This window comes from Meriones unguiculatus, chromosome 2, assembly GCF_030254825.1.
Source record: "Meriones unguiculatus strain TT.TT164.6M chromosome 2, Bangor_MerUng_6.1, whole genome shotgun sequence".
NCBI lineage: Eukaryota > Metazoa > Chordata > Mammalia > Rodentia > Muridae > Meriones > Meriones unguiculatus.
The window spans coordinates 49,033,985-49,050,195 of NC_083350.1; the positions used below are offsets into that span (position 1 = coordinate 49,033,985).

General features: G+C 45.1%; 1 long non-coding RNA gene across 1 annotated transcript; it reads left to right on the forward strand.

The window, feature by feature from the left end:
• Window positions 1-247: 247 nt before the first annotated feature.
• On the forward strand, window positions 248-4,479 carry LOC132652322 (uncharacterized). Its single transcript, XR_009589828.1, has 2 exons — window positions 248-688; window positions 789-4,479. It is a non-coding gene; the product is annotated as an uncharacterized LOC132652322 (long non-coding RNA).
• The last annotated feature ends 11,732 nt before the right edge of the window (window positions 4,480-16,211 follow it).

The window sequence follows — 16,211 nt, forward strand, 5'->3', positions numbered from 1 at the left end:
GGCTGTTTGCTCTCTGGCTGCCACAGTGGGGTAAGAGGTGTACAAATCCATCACCCATCTTGTTAAGCGAACACAGATTTCTCTTGTCTCAGGAGTCCCTGAGGGAATTCTGAAGCTCTACAAATTGTCCCAGGGATCACTGGCTGCAGGGGAGGACCTTACGGTCACAGAGCGTGGAAGAGCAGCGGGGAAGCAGCTGCGTCTTCTTAGCCAACAATATGTTGGGCCAAAGTTGAAGGGAGTGCTGTAAAATTTGCCTGCCCTGAAGGGCACAGGGAAGGTTTCTGGGTTAACTGCCTGGGTGCCAGCAACTGCGGGAACAGAGTCGGCATTGTCCCACAGGCTGGGTCCCCAGAACAGCACTGCTCTTTCTCCACATGGAAGGCTCCACAGGGCTAAAAGCAGAGCCACACTGAGCCACCTCGCCGACATTAGGACTGTGCCCCTCTACTCCCTCCGAGTCGGAACCTGCGGGCTGAAGCCGGGGTCCTTAAGGACTGCAGCTTCCTGCACCCATAGGCACTGCTCCAGACTGCCACAGGGAGTGAGAAGCCAGGCTGGCTACGAGAACACCGTGAAGCCGCTTCGCTGCTAGGAAGAGGTCACTAACTCCAACCAACCCCTCCAAGAAGAGCTCTGCTAGTCTTTCCACACACTCAGTCAGCCTCAAGGCTGGGTGAGCATCCAGGTGAGGAACGCTGTGTTTTTCCATTACACTTTCTTGGCCTCAGACTCCAGGTGGCCTCAAATGACATCACTTTCTTACTTTCTTTGCTTCTTTGTCTTAGGTTGGCTGACACTTAGCTTGGCTCCTGAAGACTGGTTGAGTCTGGAAAAAAAAGATCGAGGGTCTACGAGGGAGAAATCTGAGCTTCATGCCACAGCTTTCCACGTGTCACAGTGCGTCAGGATCGGACTTGTAGCAATTCCCAAACTGCACCTCCGCTGGAGGGTACCTGTTAAAAGTGAAGCTGCTGGGGCTGCAAGGTGGAGTTCATTTGCAGAATGCTTCTTGGTTTCACATCCTCTGTTTCCTCCCTCGTTTCTGTTCCTTTTCTCCACAACGTCTAAACGCCTGCTGTCTGCTGCAGTTTTTGAAATGTGAATATGAAGCAATGTTAAAGCATGTCTGGGCGTTCTGCTCTTCTCTGGCTGCCATGGGTGCAGGAGAAGCATTCAGGAAACTCTGAGCATGGGATCCACACCTGTAATCCCACCATTAGGAGGCTGGATCAGAAGAAAGTCAAGGTTATCCTCCAGTACATATCAAAGTTGAAGCTACCAGGGGGTAGAGCATTGTCCAAGAAGAAGAAGAAAAGAAGAAGGAGGAGGAAAGGAAGGAAGGAAGGAAAAGAAGAGAAGAAAAAAAAAGTGGCCCCACTGATATGGGCATTAAAAGATCAACTTCAGCTTTTAATTTTGTAATTAGGTAATGCTGCCCACCTTCCAGATCTGCTGTGTAGGCAAGGGCCCCACATCTCTAACACCTACTATGGGTACCTGGATACAGCCAGGCTAGGAAGATGCTGTGGAATTAGTTTATAGACCCAACTAACAATACTGATGGGCAGCAAACACAGTGTGTTACTCTTGTGCTGGGCAGCAGAAAGGAACCACAGCTGTCAGCCACTTGGGGTAAACAACCAGTTACTACCTGGAATGTGGTACCAAGCTAGGGGTGTTCAGTAGCTTAGGTGTAAAAATACATTTGTGACTAATAATCTTCAACTTACAATGAGGTTATGAGGCTATGCCCTCCTGTAAATTGAGGTGCCCCAGGACCTGAGTCAGGCAACCGGGATTTGAGTATCACCACATGCTGACCCATCCAGAATGCATAGCCTTGAGCATGCTATATTTCACAGAGAAATCCAGCACACTGATAACTGGGCTCTACTGCTGCAGAAATGATTTCCCTGGGAAAAAACATTCAGCTCAACTTTTGCTTTTGCTGTCTCCTTCTTGGGCTCTTATCATCACCGCCTGGACATCCGTGCACATACATAGCACAGAAATCCTGGGGAACCTTCCTGTATACAGCTGAGGAGAAGGCCAGTGGGTAGAACACTCGCTGTACATTATCTAGCTGAACTGAAGAGCTCCTGGACCAGTTAATGAAGTGAAGAATGATTAGGGAAGACACCAAACATCGACCTCCAGCCTGGCATCTATACACGCAAGTGTTTACTCAAATGTGAAGGCACACATGTATACCAACATACACAACACAAACACTCACCACAGAACACCTCACCGTGGACCAGCAGCTAAGAAAGGCCTGAGGCAATGCAAAGTACACCCCTTTCCATTTTACAGAACTCTCTCTTCTTTCCTGGCACAGGGAGGAAGCCCAGGTGAAAGCAGCCAGCTCCCCCTCCTCCCGTCCGCCCTTACCCCCCTCCACACACACACCCTCACATCCCCACACACCTCCACGCCCATCCCCCTCATCCCTGTGGTGTTCGATCTACTCTGAGTTACTCATATAAAAGGAAGGTGTTCAGTGGCAGCTGTATCTCTGAGCCACCCAGGAACCACCGTGCCGGGCCTGCGTGCCGGGCAGCAGCATCCTGCCACCAGATGGGCTCCTCCTTTGCCAGGTGCCATACTGCTGCAGCTGCCTTGGAGAGAGTGCACTGCCAGAGGAACTGACTGCACCAGAAGTGATGGAAAAAGCCGCAGGAGCGAGCACCAGATTAGATGTCACACAGACAAGCCCGCAGGCAAATTGTGGCCCATCCAAGTGCAGGGTCTGTGGTCACACTTGCCTGTGGCCTATCCCACAACTAACAAGAGTCAGAACAGCCTGCCAGACAGCCTTGCCCGTGAGTGCCAGGCTCAGCTGAAATGCACCCTCTCCTTGGCACATCTATTCATCCCACAGGCAGCAAACTTTCTCACAGCTGGGCCTTCCCTATAGCCTGTCTACACACTCAAGAGATTTGGGCCTTATTTCCCACCCTCTTAGCACCATTCCCATTTCCTCCTCTCCACTGGCAGTCTCAAGCAGGTTCTACCCATCTATCCCCTGGCTCCTGGTGACATCTGCTCACGGCCCTACTCCCCTCTGGTCTTTCAGACAGCGGCTTCCACTGGAGCCCATGAAAATGCTTTGTACTTTCCCTCAGCCCATGGCCCAGCACACAGCCCCAAGACTGCACAGGTATGTGTAGATTGGCTGACTTCAGCGCTTTTGGGTGTCCTCGGGTAAATGACTCTAAGAAGATGTTGGCAGGGAGGGTGAGGGCTCTTCTATTTCACCTCCTGGCACAAGTGTGAACAGATCAAATACTGGCATGGCTTTATCACCAGCGAATATGCAGGCAGGTTTCCCTGAGCAGGGAGCAAAGCCTACTTTCACCCTCCTAGGGGAACCCTGGTAGAAACTGAGATGGCAGGCTTGGGGCTCACTCCTAGAAACCCAACACTCCAGAGGCTGAGGCAGGAGGATGTTGTGAGTTCAAGGCCAGCCTGGATTATGTAGCAAGATCTTATTTTTTTTTAATAAAACATTATTTTATGAAATAAAAATAACTGTCATTATTGGTGACACAAGTGTTGTGACCCCAACACTTGGGAGTCAGAGGCAGGGGCATCGCTGCACATTCTAGGTGAGCCTGGACTACAGACTCAAACAAAAATGGTATGTATCTGGGGTAGGGGTCATGATGGAACACACCTATAAATTCAAGTGTTAGAACGCTGAGTCAGAAGGATAAGTTCAAGGACAATTTGAGCCATCTATGGAGACCCTGTCTCCTAAACAATAACTAACCCAAACAAAAAAACCAACAGAACCAGAGATCACTGGACCCAGAGGTACAGAGCCCAGAGTGCTCAGGAGCCTGAGAATTGAATTCTTTAGCTCCAGGTGGTAGCTGATACTGCTGGTCTTGGGACCCTACTCTGAGAGACCTGGCTCTGTATTTCAAGGATGAGGTCTGCTTAAACCCCCGGATTCTATCACTTTGGGGATCTACAGAAGAAAGGATGGCTGTCCCCTCATGCTCCCTTCACTATTTGAGCCTGTAACTCAGCTCTCTCCTGTGCCTTGCATAAATACTCATGGCTGGTTTGAAGTGCCCCCTTGTGGCCTACATGAAAGCCAACCTGCTCTTTAATGCTTTTGCCTTTACCCTCAATAAGGTAAGCCAACTCTTAAATTGTATCCGCCTGACCAAAACATAAAAATAAAAAATAAATGATGAAACATACAGTAAAAGAAGTTAGGTATTAGTATTTGGTATTCATAGACCTTCAGACATTTTCTGTTTGTCTGGAGTGTTCTCAGACTACAAACACTGCCAGCCTAGAAGTCTGTCATATACTGAATGTGTTCGCTTTGGAGGACACATTCTTTAGAGTCTTTAAATTGGAGTCATAGGGCTAATAATAATAAAATCTGTTGTTTATATTTTCTAATTGTGACTGAACTTGTAACCCTGGACATGTAATGAAAAATTAAAGATATAATCTATACCATTTGGATAATCATTAGTCTGTCTTTGTTCTGTGAGACCTGTATGAATAAAAAAATGCACCTGATTGCTAGTATGTCAGAGCAGCAGAAGTGGCCTGATTGCCAGTAAGCCTGAGCTGTGAGACTCCCCTGACCATCACGCCAGGCTCACTCCCTCCTCTCCAACTCCTTATATCCTGTCAGCAACTACCAGAAGGTGGAGGGGGAGGGGCGCCAGGAAGCTCCCCAGCAGGGAAGTCTTGAAGCTCACCATGTTTCTTCATTCAAATTTTACAGGTATGAAAATCAAGCCAGGGCTGGCTCAGTGGGTAAAAGCACTTGCCACCAAACCTGACAACCTGAGTTTAATCCCTGGAACCTACAAGGTGAAAGGAGAAACTGATTCCCACAAGTCATCCTCTGACCTCCACACATACATTGTGGCATAAGCAAGACACCCCCCCCAACAAAAATAAATAAGTGTAATTTAAAACTTAAGATGGGTTCAAAGGTCAACTTGAGAAAAAGAAGTAATGAGAGGCAGTCTTTACGAGACACTCCCTGTGAGCTGTGCTCAGCACAAAATGTGCATTACTTCTTCCCAGAGGCCCATCAGGTAGGTATACAGCAACTGCCCTCCTAGGGTCCAAGTTATAGAAACCCCAAGTTTAAGAAGTTTGCCTACGATTGCCCAGATAACAGAGAAGTGACAGGAAGGGTAGGAGAGGGAATGAGGGAAGAAAGGAGGAGAAGAGTGGAAACGCACATTTGTTATTCATTTATTATTCATTGTTATTTATTACCATTATTAATTATACTAATATTACTTGTCCATAATTATACATTGCAGCCAACAGGTAGAAAAAACCTGAGCATCCATTGCTGGACGAATGGCTAAAGGCGAGGCCGGGTTGCATATGTGGAGCACTACTCAACCTTAAAAAGGAAGGAAATTCTGCCACATGGGTGAACCCTGAGAATATCATGAGAAATGAGCCAGACACAGAAGGATAAAGACTCCCCTATTACACTTTCCTGACTACTGAGAGGGATCAAAGGGGAATGGTGGCTGCCTGGAGCTATGGAGTTATGGGGACGGAGCAGTGACTGTCGGCAATGATGAAAGATTCGTGGAGACGGAGCGTGGTGGTGGTTACACAATTATGTGAACGTATGTCTAAAAATAGTTAAACCGTCAACTTCGTTATGTATATTTCACCATAACAAAACCCACCCAGCTACCAACGGACCATAAATTGAGTCATGTGCGGTTTCCCCAGATCCTGCCGCCTCATTCTAGTGGACAACTAAAGGGGTCCCAGGGAGAGCGGGACTTTAGTGCACTGTTTCTTAACCCTCCTACTGCTGCGGCCCTTTAATACAGCTCCTCAGAGGTTGTGGTGACCCCCCCCGCCCTAAAATTATTTCATTACTACTTCCTAGCTGTAGTTTTGCGACTGTTATGAATTGTAATGTACATATCTAATAATACGCAGGACAGATATCTCATGTGTGAACCCCAAAGGGGTCACAACCTGCAGGTTGAGAACTGTTGCTTTGAGAAGCCAGGATCCTGCTGAAGGACTCATTTCAAGGACTCTCAGATGTGCAGGTGGACCCAGAGGGAAAAGGAGAACACCCAGCCACTGGCCAAGCAACCTCAACCCATGAGATAGTACCAGATCCTGTTTCTGTTGGGAAAATCCTCTCCTAGACCCCACTGGCTCATTGGCTGGCATGGGAGCCAATGACACTGCATCCCAGGGGGCTAGAGATCAGAGATGGGGGAGGTAAAGAACCTGCACCCAGTCTATGACCTCTGGCCTGGCAGCCTCCTCCAACAGTCCTTGGGAGAAAAAGCCATTGTGACCACAGAAGACATTTGAAATATCTATAATTAAGGAGAGAGGCAGGATGGGTCTCCTAGGATGAGAACACACAAGGAAAAAATAAATTACATTTCCATGCTCTTCCAGCTTGAGTCCAAGCTGAACAGACGTTATTTTTATCAAATACTTTGTATGCTGTGACATGCTTTGCCAACTTTCTATTATTAGATAAATCAGGGAAAATCTGAGTTTGATTTCTCTCAAAGTCACCCTTTCCTCCCAGTTCTGCCTGCTTGGAGCGGGGTGTGACGACTTGGAAGGGGACCTTGACTTATCAATAGAAACAGAGGGACATGGCAGCCACCAAACACTCACCTTGGGGCCAAAACTTCCTAGAAAGGAGTTCTCCCTCCCTTGAAATGATATCAATCATGGCATCACCCCAGACGCCATCGCTTCAGGACAGGAAAAAGCTGGCATTCTAGAGTTCCTACAACCAGCGTCCCCACCCCCATTTCCTGTGAGGGAGTGCTTAGTCTGTGCCAAATATATTCTCCTACATTTCTCCTACAGAATATGGAAACCCGGGAAGGGATTTTTGAGAAATGCCATTCTGTGGGTGGGATGGTTTGGGGGAGTGCACCTAAAAAGTGCTCTCTTCTGAACAAAGCAGCCGAGGTCAGAAGGCCAGTGGGAGGATGAGGGAAACAGAGCCAGGGGCTGCTGAATTAATGGGTGGGAATTCCAGAGACAGATTCAGGAGGCAGAGTAGATGCTAGGCTGTCATTAGGAGGGTTTGGGAAAGAGACAAGAGGATTTTTCAGAAATGCTGTTGGTGTTATGAATGGAATCCACTCCCCCACCCCCCAGCCCTTTGGCATTTTAAAGAGATTTCAGTGAAGACATAAATTAACTTAAAAACTATGCTTTGCATGGGAGAGGAGTGGGGGGTTGGAGAGGGGCTGGTGTTTGTTTACTTGTGGCATCCCTGACTCCCAGGAGGCTAGAATTTAATAGGAAGGAGTCTCAGTTGCCCCCACTTCTGCAACTTAGCCTATGGTGCGAATATTTAAGTTAATTTAATTCGTTTGTTTGTTTATTTATTTGGTTTTTCAAGACAGGGTTTCTCTTTGTAGCCCTGGCTGTCCTGGAACTCACTTTGTAGACCAGGCTGGCCTCGAACTCAAATCTGCCTGCCTCTGCTGGGAACAAAGACCAACACAGCCACTCCAGCTGGACTCCAGGTGTTTTTCTGGCTTCTTCTGGCTAGGTGATATAGTTATTTCATTGTCGTTTAATTGTTGGTTTGAGAGACGGTCTCCCTGTGTAGCCCAGGTTGGCCTATCCTCCTGCTTCAGTCTGTGAAGTGCTGGCTTGACAGGTGTAGGCCTTCATACCCGAGAGGTTTCTGGTTGTTGTTGTTTTTATATCTGTTTCATTTTCACCAGTATTGAAAACTGCATCATTGAATTTTATTTTGTTTTGTTTTGTTTTTTCAGCCTCCATTTTTTTAGATATTGGTTACAGTTTATTAACTTTGTATCCCAGCTGTATCCCACTCCCTCATTCCCTCCCAATCCCACTCTCCCTCCCTCATCTCCTCCCTGCCCCTTTCCAAGTCCACTGATTGGGGAGGACCTCCTCCCCTTTCATCTGACCCTGGTTTATCAGGAATCTTCAGGACTGGCTGCAAAGTCCTCCTCTGTGGCCTAGCAGGGCTGCTCCTCCCTCGGGTGTGTGTGTGTTGGGGGGTCAAAGAGCCAGCCATTCAGTTCATGTCAGAAATAGTCCCTGTTCCCCTTACTAGGGTACCCATTTGGATACTGAGCTACCATGGGCTACATCCGAACAGGGGTTCTAGGTTATATCCATACACGGTCCTTGCTTGGAGAAACAGTCTCACAAAAGACCCCTGTGCCCAGATATATTTGGTCCTTGTGGTCATATTTGGTCCTCCAGGTCATATTAACTCCCCCTTCTTTCATATGATTCCCTGCACTTTGCCGAAGGTTTGGTTATAGAAAAGATCATTCTGAGCGAGGTATCCTAGAAGGAGAAAGACACACATGGTATATACTCACTTATATAGACCTATAAGATATGATAAACATACTGAAATCTATACACCTAAAGAAGATAAACAAGAAAGAGGACCCGGGGTAAGATGATCAATCCTCACTTAGAAAGACAAATGGGATGGACATTGGATGTAGGAGAAAACAAGTAACAGGTTGTTGAATTTTAAGAGCCCATGATTCCTTTTCTGTTTTTTTGTACCGCCAAGCTTTCAATACAGGGTCCTCATGCCCAGCAGGTCAACCCCTAACCCGGGCAGTCTCGGCTCCCACAGGGGCAAGTGCATGTGCACCTGGCTGCATCTTGACTTACATCACTTACCATCTGGTCATGCCAAACTACAGGTGTCAGACCTGTGTTCCTGCCGACTGGCGGCAATGAGAAGAGTAGAAAAACACCAGAGGTGGAGAGGTTACGAAGAACCACCAGACCAGGGTCAGGGGAATGATGGCACCTAGCGAGGCAAGCTCCGGGGATGGGCGTCAACTACTGCTTCTGGAAAAGACAACTAGGAAGCGAGAAATTAGGCGGCAGCTGGGCAGCCCAGCAGCTCCGTATGCTTCCAGGGAGAAAAGCTGCTCTACAGTGTCCACCAAAAGAGGGAGTGCCTGTACCCAGTCTTGGGCCAGGACTTGTACCTTAGGACTAGATGGATTAGAAGCAGATGGGGCTTCGTAGAGCCTCTGCCAACATCCAATTAACTTAATTCATCAAATTAGAATGAGGTGATCCCAGACTGCTAGAGCTCCCCGGTGCCTTGCAGAAGCAATGTAAATACTCCCCAGAGAATATAATAACATCCTATAACATCCAAATCAGCCTCTCATTACTTCTACTAACAACTTTCCCATACAATTTCAGCATTCATAAAAATAACCAAGGACACATGGAAATAAAACAGCACAATTCAGCAGAGACGACTATAATTGAGAAAGTCCCAGAGAACTACAGTATTTTGGAGTTAGCACAAAAGACTTTTAAGATAACTATGATTGTGTTAGTGAAATGGCTCAGTGAGTAAGAATATTTACCACCAATCCCTGATGACTTAAGTTCGATTTCTGGAACCCACATGGTGGAAGGAGATAACCGACTCCCTCACGTTATTCTCCGTCCTCCATATGTGCTTCGTGGCATACATGGGCCCATGCACAGATATACACATAAACACTCACACAATAAATAGATGACAACTTCATAAACCAACCAAATGGAACTGAAAAATGTACCAGCAAAACCTTAGCTGGGTATGATGGCAGAGAAAGATGGGCCTCTTGTGATTCTGAGGTCAGCCTGGTCTATGGAGCAGAACGTGTTCCACGCCAGCCAGGGCTACATGAAGGGATCCTGTCTCAGAAACAAACAACAGCAAACCAGAGAAGCTGAACGCAGGCGATGGACAGATCAGACACAGCTGAAAGGAGGTAAACCAGGGAGGTAGAGGGAAGAAGAAAACATCAGGATAAAACACGAAGGGATAACAGGGCGTAAAACTGCTATAGGAAAAATAAGACATGCAAAATGGTGAAGAATGAGATTTTAGAAGGAAGTGAGAGGAAACAAGAAAGCAGCAAACATGGCTGATGTATTGCCAGCGGTGACTAAAGGCATCAAGTGACACATTCTGGAAGCCCAGGTGGCCAGAGACAGGATGCCTTCTTAAAAAGTCACAGTCAAGTACATTACAGTCAAATAGATAAAATGAAACACAAATAGAAAAAAGGACATTATTGAGTTGTTTTAACAGATGGAAACCAGGAAAGTAGAATTTGGTGAAATTTAAACAACTCAGGTGACAAAAGAAACTAGCTATCAACCTAGAATTCTACCCCCAGTGAAAATAACCTCTAACAATTAAAAAGAAATTAATACAGTTTCAGGGACTTTTACCAGCACAAAAGCTAAAGGGTGTTCTTTGCAGGAAAGCAAATAGTTGTAGATACTGGCTATGGAAATGAGGTACAGAAATACAACATAACAATGTCTGCTGGGGTCTAAGAAACACAAAAAATATAATTTAAAACCAGGAGAGCAGAGGCAGGTGGATTAGCTTATGCATCAAAACCCTGTCACAAAGGAAATAAAAAAATAAGTGAAATAATAAAAAAATAAGTGAAATAATTAATAAGATGGAAATTTAAAGACAGGAGTGGGGGTTTATGCTTGTAATCCAGCTACTCCAGAGACTAAGGCAGGAGGACCATGAGTCTGACAGCAGCTCGGACGATTTAGGAAGACTTTGTCTCAAAGGAAATTGAAGGGCCTAGGGACGTAGCTCAGTGGTGGGACACTTGCTTAGCATGTGTGGAGCTCTGGGTGCAATTTCTAGTACCAAGCTGAAAAGTACATTAGGTTTAAGTCTAGGAGGGTGGCTATTACATTAAATGTAAATGAACTAATTGCTTTAATTAAAAATCAGTTATAGAACTGGCTAAAACTTTATGCACTGTTCATAAAATCTGAACTCTGTATTAAAATGAAATTACAGAATGGTAATATAAATGCTAATAAAAATATAATAAAGCTAATAGGACTTACAGGACTATTGAACAAAGTAGACCTTTTGGCTAAAAGCAGTATGTAGATAAAGAATACAGAATGATAAAAACTTTAATTCCTAAAGGTCATAAAATTTGCACGTACCATATAAAATAGATTCAAATGTATAAAGATGACACTGAGAAAAACTACATGGAATGAGCAGATCAACGAATGGGGATATATATCTATATTATTATTATTATTATTTGAACAAGCTTAGCAAACATTAATCTGTGGATCCAAAAATTACAGAATTCATGTTCCTCAATAGTCAAGGCATTGTTACCTTACAAGAAAACACTAGCACTGAAATACCTTTCCTCATTTTCTGGACAGTATAGCAACCATCTCTCCTTCCTGAAAGCATAGCCTCGGAGCACCTTCAGTCCACACACTTGAATGAAGACAGCATGGAGCCAATCTTCCCAGCCAACTGCAAATGGATATGTCAATAACAGCGACTGTATTAGGCAGAGGTAGTTATCTAGAGGAACATGGGTGCATGCATGTGTGCTTGTGTGTGAGAGAGAGAGTGTGCGTGTGTGTGTGAATGTGTATGTATGTGTAATGAAGTGAGAGTTTATTACCTTTGGTTTATACAATAGGCCTGTATAATCCAGCAATGGCCAGCTGTATGCTGGAGTGCTGGGGAGGCAGGGACTCCGACAGCTGAATCCATGACTCAGCAGTCACAACCCAACATTGAAGGCCTGGAGAGCTGATGATGTTGGATTCACACTGGAAGGCCAGAGAAGCTGGAGTTTGTTGGTGAAGGTGGATGACAGCACACCATCCCTAGACACACTTGCTCGGGGAGCAGTAAAGGTGGCAGCTGACACTGCTCCCCCCTCCACCTCTTTATATCTGGGCTGCCAGGGAGATGCTGTTACCCCATCCAGGGAAGGTCCTCCAGCCCTGAGGGAACTCTCTCTGGAAACACCTTCACAGACACATCTAGTTGACAATCAAGATTTCCCAGCCTCTGTTACTTCAAGTCACTCAGAGAGTATTTCTAGCCACAGCCCATCCTAGTCTTTACTGAGTTAGAACTGGGCTGGCAGGTGGCGGGTGGCGGGTAGAGAGAGCAGGCATAGGATTCCCAGGTTAGGAGGGAAGCTGGTTTCCAAGAAGAGAAGCTGAGGCAAGAAAAGCAGACACTAGGAAGAGCTGTGAAGTTTGGTTGCAGGCAAATTTGAAGGACGTTCAATTTAACAGTAAGTGGTGAATGTCATCCTAAGAGTTGAAGGTTGTGGGCAGTTGGGAGAGAGCTTGAATGTTAGCAGTGATGGGAAGCCACCTGGTGACCCAGATACTTTTGCTTGATTCTCGTGCCCTCTAGAGGTAGCCATGATAAGGACTTTGGTGAAAATTTCTCCAAAGTAATGTGCATGTGGGCCATGTTTTATCACAGAACAGGAAACCAAACAAGACAGTCTTTCTCTTAACTGTCTAGAAGCATTTTTCCTGAAGTTTCTCCATGATTTCGTTCAGATTCTTGAAGCATTATTCTTGGTTTAGATTTCAGATTTCTAGAGCCACCTTCCCTCAGTTCACCATGAAGGAGCCTGGCTCCCAGGGTCAATGTCCGTTATACATTCTTGCCTTATTAAGTACCCATTTTACTCATTCTTAACCATGCTGAATTCTTGTGACTCATTTGAGTAATTATTAATCTGCTTCTTTCACTCAATACCATACAGGTAGCCATGACAAAGAATTTAGAATGTAACCAGTTGGGTTTTGCTTACTGTTTTTATATTTGGCATCTAAAGGCCTGGCAGATGGTAGCTGCTCAGCAACTGGATTGTGACCTGATGCCAGGCCGCAGTAGCCAGCCCTGATGTGCAGAAATCTTCATGATTTTTTTTCTCTGCTTCTGAAACAGCTCTAAAAAATGTGACCCATACATTAAACTCGATATGTTAAGGAACAGCTATATCAACTCATTCTAGGCTCAGGAAATGTGGCAGAAGAGGCAGCAAGAAAACAAGAGCCGGAGGACAGGGAGGAGTGCTGTGGGATGCATTCTTTCCACTATGACGTAGATAGTATACTAATGACCAGCAATAGCTGTAGTTACCTGTGTGGTACATGCTCAAGATTGGGCCTGACAGAATTCTGGCATGCATGGGGGAGGGCCCCATGAATCCCCACCTTTCCCTGAGGAAGTGTGACTTAATGGTTACTTGAGGAAGAGAGACAGTTACTTCAGTAGTACAGATAATGGTGAGTTGGCAATGCTTTCATAATTTCTTACCCATGTCCATGTAAGTGACCATAACAAAACTTAGTCATAGACACACACCATGAAAATAGAAAGGGAGCAGATTGGAAAGAAAATGGGGTTTGGCAATAGAAGAAAGGGGACAAGAAAAGGTAGTAAGGGGTGACTTCGATCAAAATACCTTATGTTCAGAATTCTCAAAAAAATTAATTACTAAAAGGTTTTAAACCCTATAAGTTTAAATCAAACCCTACAAATTCAAGTCTAACCTGGGCAACACAGCAAGACCCAGGCTCAAAATAAAAAGTTTTTTAAAAATAGCTAGGGCTAGAGATCAGTGGTAGAATGTTTGCCCAGTGTGGATGAAGCTCCAAGTTCAATTCCCAGGTCAGCACCAAACAAAAACCTAAGAGACACAAGAAAAATTATATCTCTCAGTTTCTCAAACACAAGATTTTTTTAAAATGTTATGTTAGCAAAATTTCAAGTAACCCAATTTTAAAAATGGGGTACAGAGCTAAACAGAGAATTCTCAATAAATAAATATCAAATGGCAAAGAAACTCTTAAAGAAATGCTCAACATCCTTAGTCACCAGAGAAATGCAAATCAAAATGACCCTGAAACCTTATACCCATCAGAATGGCCACGATCAAAAAGTCAAGTGAGAACACATGCTGGAAAGGATGTGGAGAAAGGGAAACCCTCCTTCATTGTTGGGGGAATGTAAACTTGTACAACCACTTTGGAAATCAATCCGGTTCTTTCTCAGTCAATTAGGAACAATGTTTCCTCAAGATCCAGCTATAGCACTCCTAGGAATATATCCAAAATATACTCAAGTATACAACAAGGATATTTGCTGGACCATGTTCACAGCAGCTTTATTTATAATAGCCAGAAGCTGGAAATAACCTAGATGCTCCTAAACTGAGGAAAGGATACAAAAATTGTGGTACATTTACACAATGGAATACTACTCAGCAATTAAAAACAAGGAAATCGTGAAATTTGCAGGCAAATAGTAGGAACTAGAAAATATCATCCTGAGTGAGTTATCCCAGAAGCAGAAAGACATACGTGATATATAGTCACTTATAAAGTGGATACTAGACCTATAAGATAGGATAAACATACTAAAATCTGCACACCTAAAGAAGCTAAGCAAGGAGGAGGACCCTGGGTAAGATGATCAATCCTCATGCAGAAAGGCAAAGGGGATGGACATCAGAAGAGAGAGAAAACAGGCAACAGGAAAGGAGCCTACCACAGAGAGCCTCTGAAAGACTCTACCCAGCAAGGTATCGAAGGAGATGCTGAGACTCATAGCCAAACTTTGGGCAGAGTGCAGGGAATCTTATGCAAGAAGGGGGAGATAGGAAGACCTGGCGGGGACAAGAGCTCCACAAGGAGAGTAACAGATCAAAAAATTCTGGGCACAGGGGTCTTTTCTGAGACTGATACTCCAACCAAGGACCATGCATGGAGATACCTAGAACCCCTAGAACCCCTGCACAGATGTAGCCCATGGCCGCTTACTCTCCAAGTCGGTTCCCTAGTAAGGGAACAGGAAATGTCTCTGAGATGAACTCAGTGGCCTACTCTTTGATTACCTTCCCCTGAGAGGGGAGCAGCCTTACCAGGCCACAGAAGAAGACACTGCAGCCAGTCCTGATAAGACCTGATAGGCTAGGGTCAGGTGGAAGGGCAGGAGGATGTCCCTATGAGTGGACTTGGGGAAGGACATGGGTGGAGAAGGGGGAGGGAGGGTAGGATTCGGAGGGAATGAGGAAGGGGCTACAGTGGGGATACAAAGTGAATAAACTGTAATTTATAAAAATAGAAATATTTTTTTAAAGTGAAAAAAAATAATAAAGAGCCAGAAAATGTCAAAAACTGTTAGGTTTACATGGCTTGAAGATTATAACTTCCAGCTTATCAATGGTACAACATTCTTTATGAATATCTATTCTTCCAGGACTGAGGGCAGGTGGATCGTGGGTGAAACACTTCCGGCGCTAACCTGAGGATCGGAGTCTGCACCCTGAGCACTGTGGTAAAAAGCTTGGCACTGTGGAACATGCCTCTTACCTGCTTGTCATCTGCTTGTTATCCCAGCACTGAGAGGTGGAGACAGTAGGGTCCTGGGAGCTTGCTGGCCAGACAGCCTAGCCAAACCCACAGGCTCAAGGTTCAGCAAGAATCTATTCTCAAAAACTAAGGTAGACAGCGATAGAAGACACATGAAATGCCCATAAAATGCTGTACACGTCACAAACACACACACATTTCACACAAACACACACCACACACACTACACACAGACACACACACATCATACACACAGACACACAGAGGGGGTGCGTATTGTCTCAAATATTCTCTTGAATTGCTTCTGCAGTTCTGGCACTCAATAATTAACTTATGAAAAGAATAGCTGGTTTAAATCATCAAAGGAAGCTTCTGGATCATTTGGGAACCTGGACATTTTTTTTTTTTAATTTACATTTTGGCAAAGACACCTTACTCAGATTTGTGAGAGTGATAGGCATTCTCAACTTTTATACAAGAGGAGAACAATTATTACGGGCACAGACATGTTCCCAGGTAAACCAATTTTTGGAGAACCTGGAAAAAAAGATTCTTTAAAACTCCATCCTTGGGTTTGGTAGACAACCATGCTGGTGTAATGGGGCACAGATGCCTCCAGATGGCAGTGTTGGACAAGTGATTGAGTGCTACCTCTGGCTCTTTCTCAAGAGAAAGGGCACTTGGGCTCAGATGGGTTGGGAGCCCAGCCTGGGCAACTCAAGCCGGCTCTCTCTGGTATTTGCACAGTGAATTACTCATAGGGAAAGGCCTCCAGGGTCAAGGGAGACCAGAGATTCCGTCCTGTACCTAGTTTCGGCCGTGGACAGTTGACACACACGAAAGCTATCCTCTCTCCTTTTCAAGAACTGAACTTGGGAATAAAATTGAAGGTTGAATTAATGGGTCTGATTCACCCCTGAGACTTTTTTTTTCTTTTCATTATGAAAAGAAAAAAAAAAAAGGCAGCAAAATCTCAACCATTTCTAGCTGAG